Genomic DNA, 12,307 nt, shown 5'->3' with positions numbered 1-12,307 from the left:
AAAATCGATAACCGACAGTTATGCAGATTATGACAGACGAAGCAACACAGCTGTCCTCAGATCTGTATGCATCAATAGGAAAACAGGGTTGTTGCTGAAGCTTGAGAGGAGCTCATGAGCTGTGCTCCGTTTCCCATAGTAACAGTGTCCACTTCAGGTCCAGGACATCCCAGTTGTTGGTGTTGCTGCAAACCGCTCGAAGGCTTTTTCTCAAGTGAAGGGTCATGAATTGTGATCTTTGGTGTTTGGTGATCCCCTCCCTGTGAGGACACTGTGTCCTCTAATCTGTTTGGACCACCTGTTGGCCACCAGTTCTGTTGTATACACACCAACCATCCTCCTCCAGTAGTCTGAAGACCTCTGGGCCTGCAGCATGGAGCCTTTCAGAGGACGACAGTCCAGGGACACGAAGCCATGCTGTTAAGTTTATCGTCTTTTTACACCACAAACATGTGACTTTTTTAACGGGTTTTGGTCTAATCAACTGAGCCCAAAGCTTTCTCTGTGTGGGACAAACAAACATGGATCAAAATTCTCTGACATCCATTTAGTTTATACTTTCAGCAAAATTCAAACTAGAATAAAATGGAGCCAAAAAACAAAATGTCCCAGACATGTGGTGGTTAGTCTCCAGAACTAGAAGCAGTGATTGAAAACACAGAGAGCATTTTGTTCCACATTCTGACCTACTATGGTGTGACCCCGAGCTGTTGATTATACAATACATTATATATTGATGAATATATTGATTAGAAGCATTGTATAATCGTGACTGTGCTGTGGGTGTTGTCTTGTATGTACAGTAGCAGCGTGATGCTACAGAGGTGCCTGGTTCACCGACTCCTGTTACACTTTTTACAGTAAAAACAGCTAAAGCTTGAAGAGGTGTTTGTGACTGTTTCTGTGTCTGTTTACTACATCCAGGGCCTTCACCATTCAGCTGAAAACTATCTTGTTAAAGTCATACATGCTAGGGATTAAATGCTATTAGGATTTAGAAAAACATGTTGGGATCTGAGATGCTAATCAGCATATTCAGCATCGTTAAATCCGACCAAGTCATCAGGGTTCGATCCAAAAAGCCTCTCAAACTCTGATGATACAGTCATGACTGTGTTAAATATACAGTAAGCAGTGTTTTCCATTTATTTGTAAAATGACTTGGAAGCATTATTAGCAATCTTCCTTCAAGACAGTGAACGCCGACAGCCTTTAGTTTACTCACCAGTAAAAAGATCTAGTTGTTATTTACAGTGTTTTTATTGTATTTCATCACTTTTACGTGGGATCGTCCCGCTGATTAAGCAGTAAATACACTGTAAAACTTTTTCCTGTAAAATTACAGTAACTTACTGGCGAAACTGCTGCCAGTATTTTACTGTACAATTTACAGTATCTACTGTATCAAAGAATACAGCAGCTTACTGTAATCAAAGCATAGTCATTTGCTGTAATAATTCCAAATAATACAGTAAAATACTGGCAGCAGTTTCACCAGCAAGGTACTGTACAATTTACAGTATCTCTACTGTATCGGAGAAATACAGTAAGTTGTTGTAATCAAAATGTCCAATAATTTCCTGTAATAATTCCACAAATTACAGTATTTTAAGCATCTATAAAAACTAACAAGCAAATGAAAAATAACAATTCAGAACAATAAACACAACAACATGGCATATTCATATTATTCTTGTTTATTATAATAACCTGAGTTTGACGGCTGAAAACATTTGTACTTTTAAAAAAAAAGTTTCTGTTTCAAAATGAAATAGCCTCCCCGTTACACTGGGGGGGGTTCACTAGACAGAACCATGCTGTTGAACAATACTGTGTGCTGGCTCAATGTTGTCAATATTAAACATAGAAATAATGCCAGTTTGAACATTGTAAACAAAATGAAATAACAAATACAATTAAATAATTAAAGCCGCAAGCGGCATTTCACGGGTTATAGCCTTTATCGCTCAAAGCAACCCCCTAGTGGTCGATTTGAATGAAACTTTCAGCGGATGTTTCAACTACTCTTGTGAACATATGCTGCAAGTTTGGAGATGATGGGCCAAAGGCTTGTGAAGTTAGGTCTATTGATGTGCTGAGGCACGTCTCTTAGAAATGTATTGGTCAATATCTTCACAACGCAATAACAAATCAACAAGCTTAATGCAACTTTTGATGAGCCTGGTCCAATAATGATTCGCAGAAAATATTCCAGCAATCGGACCTACGGTTTAGGAGGAGATGTCAAAAATGTGTTTTTCAAAGAATTCAACATGGCGGAAAATCTAGTCAGTGGACTTTCGTGGTCCAAGAGACTTTTTTGTAGAGCACCATCAGCAGCACATGTCTGTCAAATGTCTAATTGATGGGACTTATGGTGTGAGGGGGCTGGCCTTGAAAAATGTTATAGCGCCACCATGTGGCCAATTGTTTTCATATTTTATGTGAAGCATTATGACATCATGTACAGTTATGGTACCAAGTTTCATGTCTCTAGCTCGTTCCAGCTCACAGCAAATTGAGCAAAGGCATAATTTAGCATAAAATGCTGAATAGGCCACGCCCACATGCACCGATCAATATCACACTTCAGATCTTGGTTAATACTTGCTCCCAGAGCATGTGCATCAAATTTGATAAAATTCTGTCCACCGGATCTTGCGATATAAGTTTTTGACAGTTTTGGCGCCCCCTATGGGTCAAGCGGACAATGCTTTGGTACGCCTATTCCCAAACACGTATTGAAGATATCTACCAAGATTTATGATGATTGGATTAATGGTCAATGAATTATGGCCAATTTCCTGCTAAGCTCCGACCATTGAAAAGTTTGTTGGTCAACAGCTTCATAACGCAATGAGGTATCAACACACTTTATGCAACTTTAGATGACATTAGTCCAATAATGATCCATTGAAAATTTGGTAGCAATCAGACCAACGGCTTAGGAGGAGATGTCAAAAATGTGTTTTTCAAAAAATCCAATATGGCGGAAAATATTTCCAGGTGCACTTTGGAGGTCCAAGAGGCTTTATTGTAGATCACACGGAGTTGCACATGTGTAACATTTCAAGTCAATCGGACTTACGGTTTGAGGGGCGTGGCCTTTCCAAAATCGCATGTTTGGGCGTTAATTACAGCGCCACCATGTGGCCGATTTGAATGAAACTTCAATCGGCCCCTTCGGGGCTATAACCCTAACAATAGCCCTTACAAATCAAACTACCATTGTGAATGAGTGAGACAGACATAAAGGGATTGTCAGTGATTGAGTGAGACACAGACATAGAGGGATTATCAGTGATTGAGTGAGACACAGACATAAAGGGATTGTCAGTGATTGAGTGAGACACAGACATAAAGGGATTGTCAGTGATTGAGTGAGACACAGACATAAAGGGATTGTCAGTGATTGAGTGAGATATGGAGGGTTTGTGTCTGTGCATTTGAACTCTACAGACGGAGTCAGGGATCTGATTGTTAAACTCACAAAGTCCCACTCGAAATCCATGAGCTTCCGCAGGAGGGTGCACACATGAGGATTCAGGGATGTCACTTTCTTATGGACCATTTTCCCGCTCTTCTTGCTGGTCACCTTTCCCTGTCGTTCCTTTGTCCCTCTCTCTGGGTTGATCCCGACACAGCTTCTACAAGGCATAGCAAGGTAAAACAAAAAGACACAAATGTGAATCAAACCACCTCTTACTTAATATTAGACCACCAAATATTGTTAGTATAAATAATACCTGATTTATTATAAGTCCCCAAATCGTTCTTTTTCATGCTTTATGTTTGTAATGCATAATATAGTAGATACACGTGGACATGGTGAAATATTTCTTGCTAATATAGCTTACTTGCCTGATGTTTTATGAGTGTCACACTTTTGGAATATGCATATAACATTGAGTGTTTTTTGGTAACTTGATGACTCTGATAATTATGTACATATGTACTAGGGCTGGGCGATATGACGATATATATATATATCATCAAACGATATAAGAAATGTCTATCGTTTAGATTTTATTGTTTTATTGACTATATTGTTTCTATCGTGATGTCAAAAAACGAGTGGTTGAACTGTTTTACGGCAATATTGATGTCATTTGGACGACTCTTTACGTCCCTAGCATGTGGGTGCCGGGCGCACATGGGAGAAGTTTGTCTTCAGGGCTTTCTGCCTGAAATATTCCTAGGTTTAGGCAACAAACAAACTTGGTTAGTAGTAGTTTGGGTTAAAATAAACCCTTTATTGTAGAAAGCCCTGAAGGCAACCTTCTCCCATGTGCGAGCCAGGCGGAGTTGTAGCTAACAGCTGTTTTACTTTGAGAAGGCACAACATGCAGAAACTCAGACTCAGCCCAACCAAAACAAGAAGAGCTCGTAAGAACGTCACACACAGACCCCGAAACAAGAAGAGCTCGTAAGAACGTCACACACAGACCCCAAAACAAGAAGAGCTCGTAAGAACGTCACACACAGACCCCAAAACAAGAAGAGCTCGTAAGAACGTCACACACAGACCCCGAAACAAGAAGAGCTCGTAAGAACGTCACACACAGACCCCAAAACAATCTTCTGCAAAGAATACCACAAGCAGAGTTGGAGTGCAGGCTATCTGTTGTCCGTAAAGTTCTTTATAAAATGATCAAATACTGGGTACATTTCATTTGTCAAGTATTTAATTCACACAGGAGTATACGAAAATAGACTTTACTATGTGCTTATTTCATATGGACTTTTTATTTATTGAATTACCAGAACATGTGCTACATTGTGATATATATCTTTATCGAGATATGAAATGATCTTTATCAGGGTAGAAGATTGTGTCCATATCGCCCAGCCCTAATAAGTGCATGTCTTTATTACATTTGCAGTGTTTCGCCATGTGCCGTTTTCAGTGCTGCAGTACATGCTATTTGTCCACTAGAGGGCTCTGTTGACCACAGTATTGCTCAATCTGGCTAAACCAGCAATTGAGTTGAAGTGTATTTCACATATAAACCAGAATGCCTACATTTAACTTAACCAGTCTATTTCATTTAATTATTCAAGACTAATAGCAATGGGTTATTAATTTATATATGAAATTATATTATTGAAGGCTAATACTGTTTTTATGTTTCTTGTCTATATTTTAGAACCACACATACACACCCAAACATCCAAGTGATCATTTAAGTTTATTTTGGAATGAACTCTCCATACCCTACTCTCTGATCGTATGTCTATCACACATAGATAGATGCAAGGATGGCTGCAAGGCCCAAACATCTGACACAAATGACTATATGGAATTCAAACTTACCTCTGTATGAATTCAAGTGTGCAGGCAGCGTGATCTTGATATTGGAGGTTGAAGTTGTGGTCCAAACAATGCTCCTTCACACACCAGCTGACCCTCGATGCTTACCATCCAACGCTGGTCGGAAATCATTGGACCTGAAACACAATGCACAAAGCTTTAGGCTGAATACCAAATTGACTATTTGACGTATTATCAAGTGGCCACTTACCGCTTTATTGTTTTTGTATGGTATTGGCATTTCCAACTGATATTTGAAAATCTTTCTAAAAAAATGGAAGCCTCTGCTAGATGATTCAGGATGTGAGATGCTCCTCATCTACTGCACTGCTCTTTGATGGATCCAGGTAGACATTTACATACTTGTCCAGACAGAGAGAGAGAGAAAAGATCAAACAAACTATTTACATATCAGAGAAGAATCAGAGAAATGATATTCCATAGCCTGCTGTGTATGTATTATAGAGTCAACTATTTATTAACCATCTAAAACTATGTATTTATTTATCCATTTCTGTATGCACAACTGTCAGTAGATTGATAAGAATGTAAAGGTGTGTGTATTATATACAATATAGAAGACATAACCATAGAAACTCACTACAACTGAACTCCCACTCCAGCGGCGAGCAGCGTCTTCCTGCCTGCCCCACACCTTCTGACTGCCTGCTGACAGGCTCAATAGAAAGACTCTGCCTATGTGCACTAGTACAGTGTAAGTAGAAACGTGGGGCTTAGTGCTTACCTAGAATGATCAACCAAGGGCTATCAGGAAGGGTGAGGGATGTCTTCACAGTCGCCGCTGTGTCTGACACCTATATAGGAGACAAAATAGGCATTGCAATTCTAAGTTAATGTTAATACAATTAAACAATGCTTTAACTATAGTTGTCATCAATTTCACTTTTAAAGAAATTATTTTAAAAATCCTACTGAGCTCCACTCATTGCATTTCAATCATTTCAAAGTCTTAATCTGAAATAAACTACATCAGTTATACTCACATCTGCCTGCAAGGTGAGGGCATCTCTCCTCTGTTTGAAGTGTGCCATCAGCAGATCCAGAATGTAGGGGAACGTTGGGAGAGGACCTTCTACACTTCATCGTTACTGGGATTTGCCTTGAAGTATTCTGAGATGATTCTGCCCCGGTCTTCAGGATATGCCTCCATTATTCTCAGGATCTGAATGTCTGGGAGCAGTTCAAAGTGTGCACACATGCTCCTCGGCAGAAACTTTTAATGTCCTCCAGAGGGGCGGCTGGTGTGGAATTGATCGATTTGCGTTGCAGATAATACGTTTTCTCCATCAAATTGTGTATTTCCCCCCTTCCTGCACCCCCCAAACCTTCATGTTTGAAGATATTTGTCATCTTTTGTTGCAGACCTTCAAGGCTATCTTCAGATTCTTCAGGTGGTAGCTCTGGCTGCCATCTTGTGCACCCATAGCTGTCTGCCGGTCCTCGGGCTGGGATAGCCCCTGTGGCATCCTTTGATGCTCTATGTCGAGTAAGGGTGTTGTTCCTGTTCAAGTGCTCTACACCTACTTTAACCTGGCTCAGAAGTGATTCATAGCCTCCACCAATCATTGTCTTGCCATCGTCCATGGTATCGGCAAAGGATTGGGGGTATTCTCTTATCCCGTTTCTGGTGATGATGAGGCATTGTGGTCTTGTAGGGTTAGCTTCGTGCTTTCTCATTTCATCGACTAGCACTCTCACAAACTGCTGTCTGTCAGATGGCGAGGGCCTCTTACCGCTCATAACCGTAGACAGCAGCTCCGGAGGCATTTTAGTTTTTCTTAATATGTGGACGTGGAGATGGTTGAGGAGAGGACGTGGAACTACTTGACAACGAAGGGCTTGTAACAGATGAGTTGCTGGAGGACAACTGCCTGGGTGGGGTCACAGCACTGCTCATTGGATCTGAAAAAGAGAAGAACACCAAGTCTTATTCTCACCAACTGTTCATTTTTTTGTTGAGAGAAATGATATGCACATTACCAGCATCAACTGAATTACTCCAGATAATTACCTTGTGATTTCCAGCAATCAAGGAGTTTCCTACACTGGATGGGCCTGATGAACTCCACCATATCCTCCTCTCGAACATACTTCAGGTCTTCTCTTCTTTCTACTCCCTGCAGTAACAGCTTTTCGGCCAATCATTTTATTTTTCTCTTCTGGAAGACTCGGGACTGTGGCCTGGATGAACTCCCAGATCCATGCAACAGCGTCGTCAGACATTACGCTATGGGACAGAATGGTGCAATGCAATTACAGACAAGCCCAGCATACTGTATTCTGGAAAGGGTAATAGTCTGCCAGCTCTCCCTGTTCAATACAACAGTATTGTGCTGTTGTATTCTCTGTGTTGGATAGACAATGCACCCCTTGGTCAACTAGACAGACAGATTGGCATTTTTCAGTCACAAAATATACCTGGGTACTTTTAGTAATGAGAATTAACTTAATTTTACCAAATACCAGTCCCTCGTCATTTTGTTCCAGAACAACACACATGCTCTTTTTGTAAAGTGTACCTTTTACTTGAACTTCGTGTGCAGAGACTGTGTTACCTGGTAGCAAACTAAGGTGGGCAACAGATTGTTTTATCTTGTCGTTGTAGTCATTCACATAGAAATCTGTGCTTCTTTCAACAACTATAGATGGTGGGAACACAGCACCAGCGCTTAAGTAAGCTTGTAGTAGTTGATGCCTTTCACTTAGAGTGGAGCACAAGTTCTTGAAGTTGTGCAGTTTCCGAGCACACTGTTTAAAGTATGTGTGCTTATTTTCAAAACGTAGGGTCCACAAGCGAATAAGTGGCCCGAAACACATTATGAAGTCTGGGTAATGCATTACATAATGGTGCTTTGGCTTAAAGGGATGGCTAGGGAAAGTCTCCTTTCTACTGACAATGTACTCATCTATCAGTACTTTCTAGTAGGCTATCTGGCCCGTGGTGATGGCAGGTGTACAAATTAGTTCGACAATTTGTCTAAGCTGCAATACAAGTTGCCACACTTCATTTTCCACTGGCCTGTCAATCTTGGCCCCTATCAAGACTGGCAGGACTTGGAGCAGTGTCCAATTCTGGACAGCGTGCCCACTTAACTTCTCACCTCCAGGATTAACATCACATGGTTTGTTATTGGCGTCATTGCCAAGATACCTGAAGTGATGTATGCGCTGATTTAATTGCAAGTAAGTGAACTCCTTCTGTTTAACAAGATGGCTGATATACAGTGCGAGGTCATATGATACGATGCCTTCAAAAAGATCATGGCCCAAGCAAGGAGGTAAACCAGGGTTACAAACATGAATGAAAGCAAGTTCATTAAACTTGGAATTAGATTTAATACCAACAGATTACCAACAGTAGGTCATTTGCAATTATCTGCTGCAGATTATTTTTATAGGACTCCACTGTTCGGGGAGAGGACCTTGCCAGTGGTGTGGAAATAAATGTTACACGATCTATGTCACAAAATCTGCAAAAGTAAGTGCTCCTGCTGAAATCTTCTACGAAACCGCCAATGCCGTGTGATCCAAGGTTATCTCCAGCAATGGCACATAGTGTTCCTTTCACCTGCCCATCAAGTGTAGCTATGCCATTTTCCTCTAGATCTTTGAGATCTGTAACAAGTGTACTGAATACTTTTTCTTTGCCAAGATACAAAGGCAATGGTTCAACATATCTGAACTCATTTCTAAAAAACGTTTTTCTTCTTTTATCCGTTTTTAAAGTACCAGTGTTGCAAGCCCAGAATAGATCCTCTGATTTCAAGGCATCTAATACATTCTTTACGTCACCATCAGGAATCCCTAAGGTTCCTAATTTTTCACTCAGTTTACTGATAGTGATCAAACAGCTGATAGTGATCAACCGCTGATAGTGATCAAACAGCTGATAGTCATCAAACAGCTGATGGTGATCAAACAACTGACAGTGATCAAACAGCTGATAGTGATCAAACAGCTGATAGTCATCAAACAGCTGATGGTGATCAAACAACTGACAGTGATCAACTGCTTGATAGTGATCAAACAGCTGATAGTCATCAAACAGCTGATGGTGATCAAACAGCTGATAGTGATCAAACAGCTGACAGCGATCAAACAGCTGATAGTGATCAACCGTTGATAGTGATCAACCGCTTATAGTGATCAAACAGCTGATAGTGATCAACCAGCTGATGGTGATCAAACAGCTGATAGTGTTCAAACAGCTGATAGTGATCAAACAGCTGATAGTGATCCAACAGCTGATAGTGATCAACAGCTGATAGTGATCAAACAGCTGATAGAGATCAACCAGCTGATAATGATCCAACAGCTGATAGTGATCAAACAGCTGATAGTGATCAACAGCTGATAATGATCCAACAGCTGATAGTGATCAACCGCTTATAGTGATCAACCGCTTATAGAGATCAAACAGCTGATAGTGATCCAATAGCTGATAGTGATCAAACAGCTGATAGTGATCAAACAGCTGATAGTGATCCAGGAAAGGAAAGTCATTTTCTCTGAATGATAAACCGACAGCGCACGGGGAAAGCGCCTGTGGGTGAAGCCGCCATCGTCTCCTGCAGACCACTGCTCATCTCCCTCCAGCCGCTACCGGGTGAGAGAGGAGGAGTCCAGTGCTCTGTACGTCTGCATGCACGCCATGGATGCGCGCTCGCACTGCAGAGGGCAGAGCTGATGCATGTCTGGAGAACCGGAGTTACGTTTAACATTTCTTGACTAATACAAGTGCTAAAAAACACTTTCATATAACGTTTGTCGTCCTTAAAAACAAGGTGAACATTTTTGCGTTTCAAATCGATTTTATATCGATATACGTCTCCCGTGAAGGACAACTTGCCGAGTACCTATCGATGTAGTTGTATCGTAGGAATATAAATCGATCCATTGATGTAGTAGATGAATTGTTACACCCCTACTTGATACCATTACAGGTACACTACAGGTACAGGCACCAACACAGAGGAAAGGGATTGTTTTCTAATGTGGGTGAACTGGCCCTTTAAAGGGACTGTTTGTAACTTTCAGAATGTCTTGTTAACAGCGACACCTGTGGCCGTTAAGTCAACGAAAGTCAGCGTCGGGCTCGCACTTGCTCACTCTAAATAGACATGAACGAGCATCGCTCAAAACACACGTCAGCTAAAAGCACAATATCACTCTATATTTCACCTGCATGGCAGTAATGTTAGCTGACCAGACCAAGGTCTCTCCATGAATCACTGCTGATCCTAGTGTTGGCTTTTCCTGCTTCAGCGTCAAAGAGAAGCGTTATCGTCTCCGACTGCGCCCACAGGGAGACACCGGCACCCGGTCAGAGACGATAACGTTTCTCTCTGCAGAGCCCCGTCACTTCACAAGACACGGGAAACCTCTGTTGGTCTGGAGGAGCTGCAGCAGTTATTTATGCACAAACGTCCACTGAACATTCACTAGATATTCTCAGAGCTAAACTAACTCTTCTGCAGTGTGGAGTGAGCAGCATACACGTGAGGTGGAGCGAGAACGCGCGCGCTGTGTGAGTGAAGGCAAGCAGGCAGAGGAGCGTTCTGAACAGCGTAGCCACACGTGAGCGATGCGAGCGATGCGAGCGATGCGAGCGATGCGAGCGATGCGAGCGCGCATATGCGAGGGCCCACGGGAAACCGACCCGGTAGATTTATACGTGTAAAAAGTTACAAACAGTCCCTTTAACTTTCCAACATAACAACGACCCAAAGGCTCCTCTCCCCCCCCCAGTGTAGTTTCATTTAGTGGCCCAGCCAGAGGTACTTTACCTGAGTATTACCAGGTAGTTTACCTGAGTATTACCAGGTACTTTACCAGAGTGTTACCAGGTACTTTACCTGAGTATTACCAGGTACTTTACCTGAGTATTACCAGGTACTTTACCTGAGTATTACCAGGTACTTTACCTGAGTATTACCAGGTACTTTACCTGAGTATTACCAGGTAGTTTACCTGAGTATTACCAGGTACTTTACCAGAGTGTTACCAGGTACTTTATCAGAGTGTTACCAGGTACTTTATCAGAGTGTTACCAGGTACTTTACCTGAGTGTTACCAGGTACTTTACCTGAGTGTTACCAGGTACTTTACCTGAGTATTATATTACCAGGTACTTTACCTGAGTATTACCATTATACACTACTTTATATTTACTCCACTACATTTCAGTTGAACATATTTGATTTTGTACTGCTATGAACAGATTATAGGCTACATTTCTTCACGTCTAATACAATTTTTTCACGATAATGGTAAAAATGAAATGAAATGAATCCTCTTAAATGATGTAATGCTTAAAATGTCAGTTCTGGTTGATTTGACAATCACACACACACAAGAGGAGAAAACATCTGTCCATCAATAAAACTATAATGCAACCCAGAAAGAGTCTAAGCCTAAACTCTGACTGGACTAATCCTGAGGAGAGAAACTCAGAACTCAGAGGAGGTTGAACCTGAACATAAAAAGCCATCATCAATGGAGCTCTGATACTACGATTCACCATGGCAACAGATCCTCTATTGTAATCCAGTCAATGTAGACCAGTGGTCTGCACCCTTTTTTCCTCTGAGAGCTAATTTGACACAATGAAACTGTCCCAAAGCTCCACACAGCGCCACCAAGTTGTACATCCTTAATAGCAGACATCATTTCTGTCTTACTCTCATGGTCCTTGAATAGCGTTTCAGTCACCGCAGTCATCGCTTCTATTACAATCCCTCCATCGGTGAAGGGTTTTGTGCTTCGTTAGGATGTGTCCCCTTTCAAAGAAAGCCTCTGCTGCCGCGCTGGCCTTCTTCTTCGTCGGTTTGGTAAACAGAGACTGTCGTCTTTTAAACCTTTGACTCAGCTCCTTTACCTTCTCTGCTCGTAGACCGCTACCAGACGGAAAGTCCTGTGAAAAGTTGCCGTGGACTTTGGTGATGTGGCGCTCAACGTTACATCTTCTACCGACTG

General features: G+C 41.6%; 1 long non-coding RNA gene across 1 annotated transcript in view; it reads left to right on the top strand.

The window, feature by feature from the left end:
• The window catches only part of LOC141777808 (uncharacterized), a 3,985-nt gene extending 3,103 nt beyond the window's left edge, over nucleotides 1–882 (top strand). Inside the window, exon 2 of the long non-coding RNA XR_012595977.1 lies at nucleotides 1–882. This exon is cut by the window's left edge and continues 1,718 nt beyond it. This is a non-coding gene — a long non-coding RNA (uncharacterized LOC141777808).
• Nucleotides 883–12,307: the final 11,425 nt, after the last annotated feature.

Source organism: Sebastes fasciatus, chromosome 11 (assembly GCF_043250625.1).
Source record: "Sebastes fasciatus isolate fSebFas1 chromosome 11, fSebFas1.pri, whole genome shotgun sequence".
NCBI classification, from domain to species: Eukaryota; Metazoa; Chordata; class Actinopteri; order Perciformes; family Sebastidae; genus Sebastes; species Sebastes fasciatus.
This window is presented reverse-complemented; position numbering and strand designations above follow the sequence as displayed.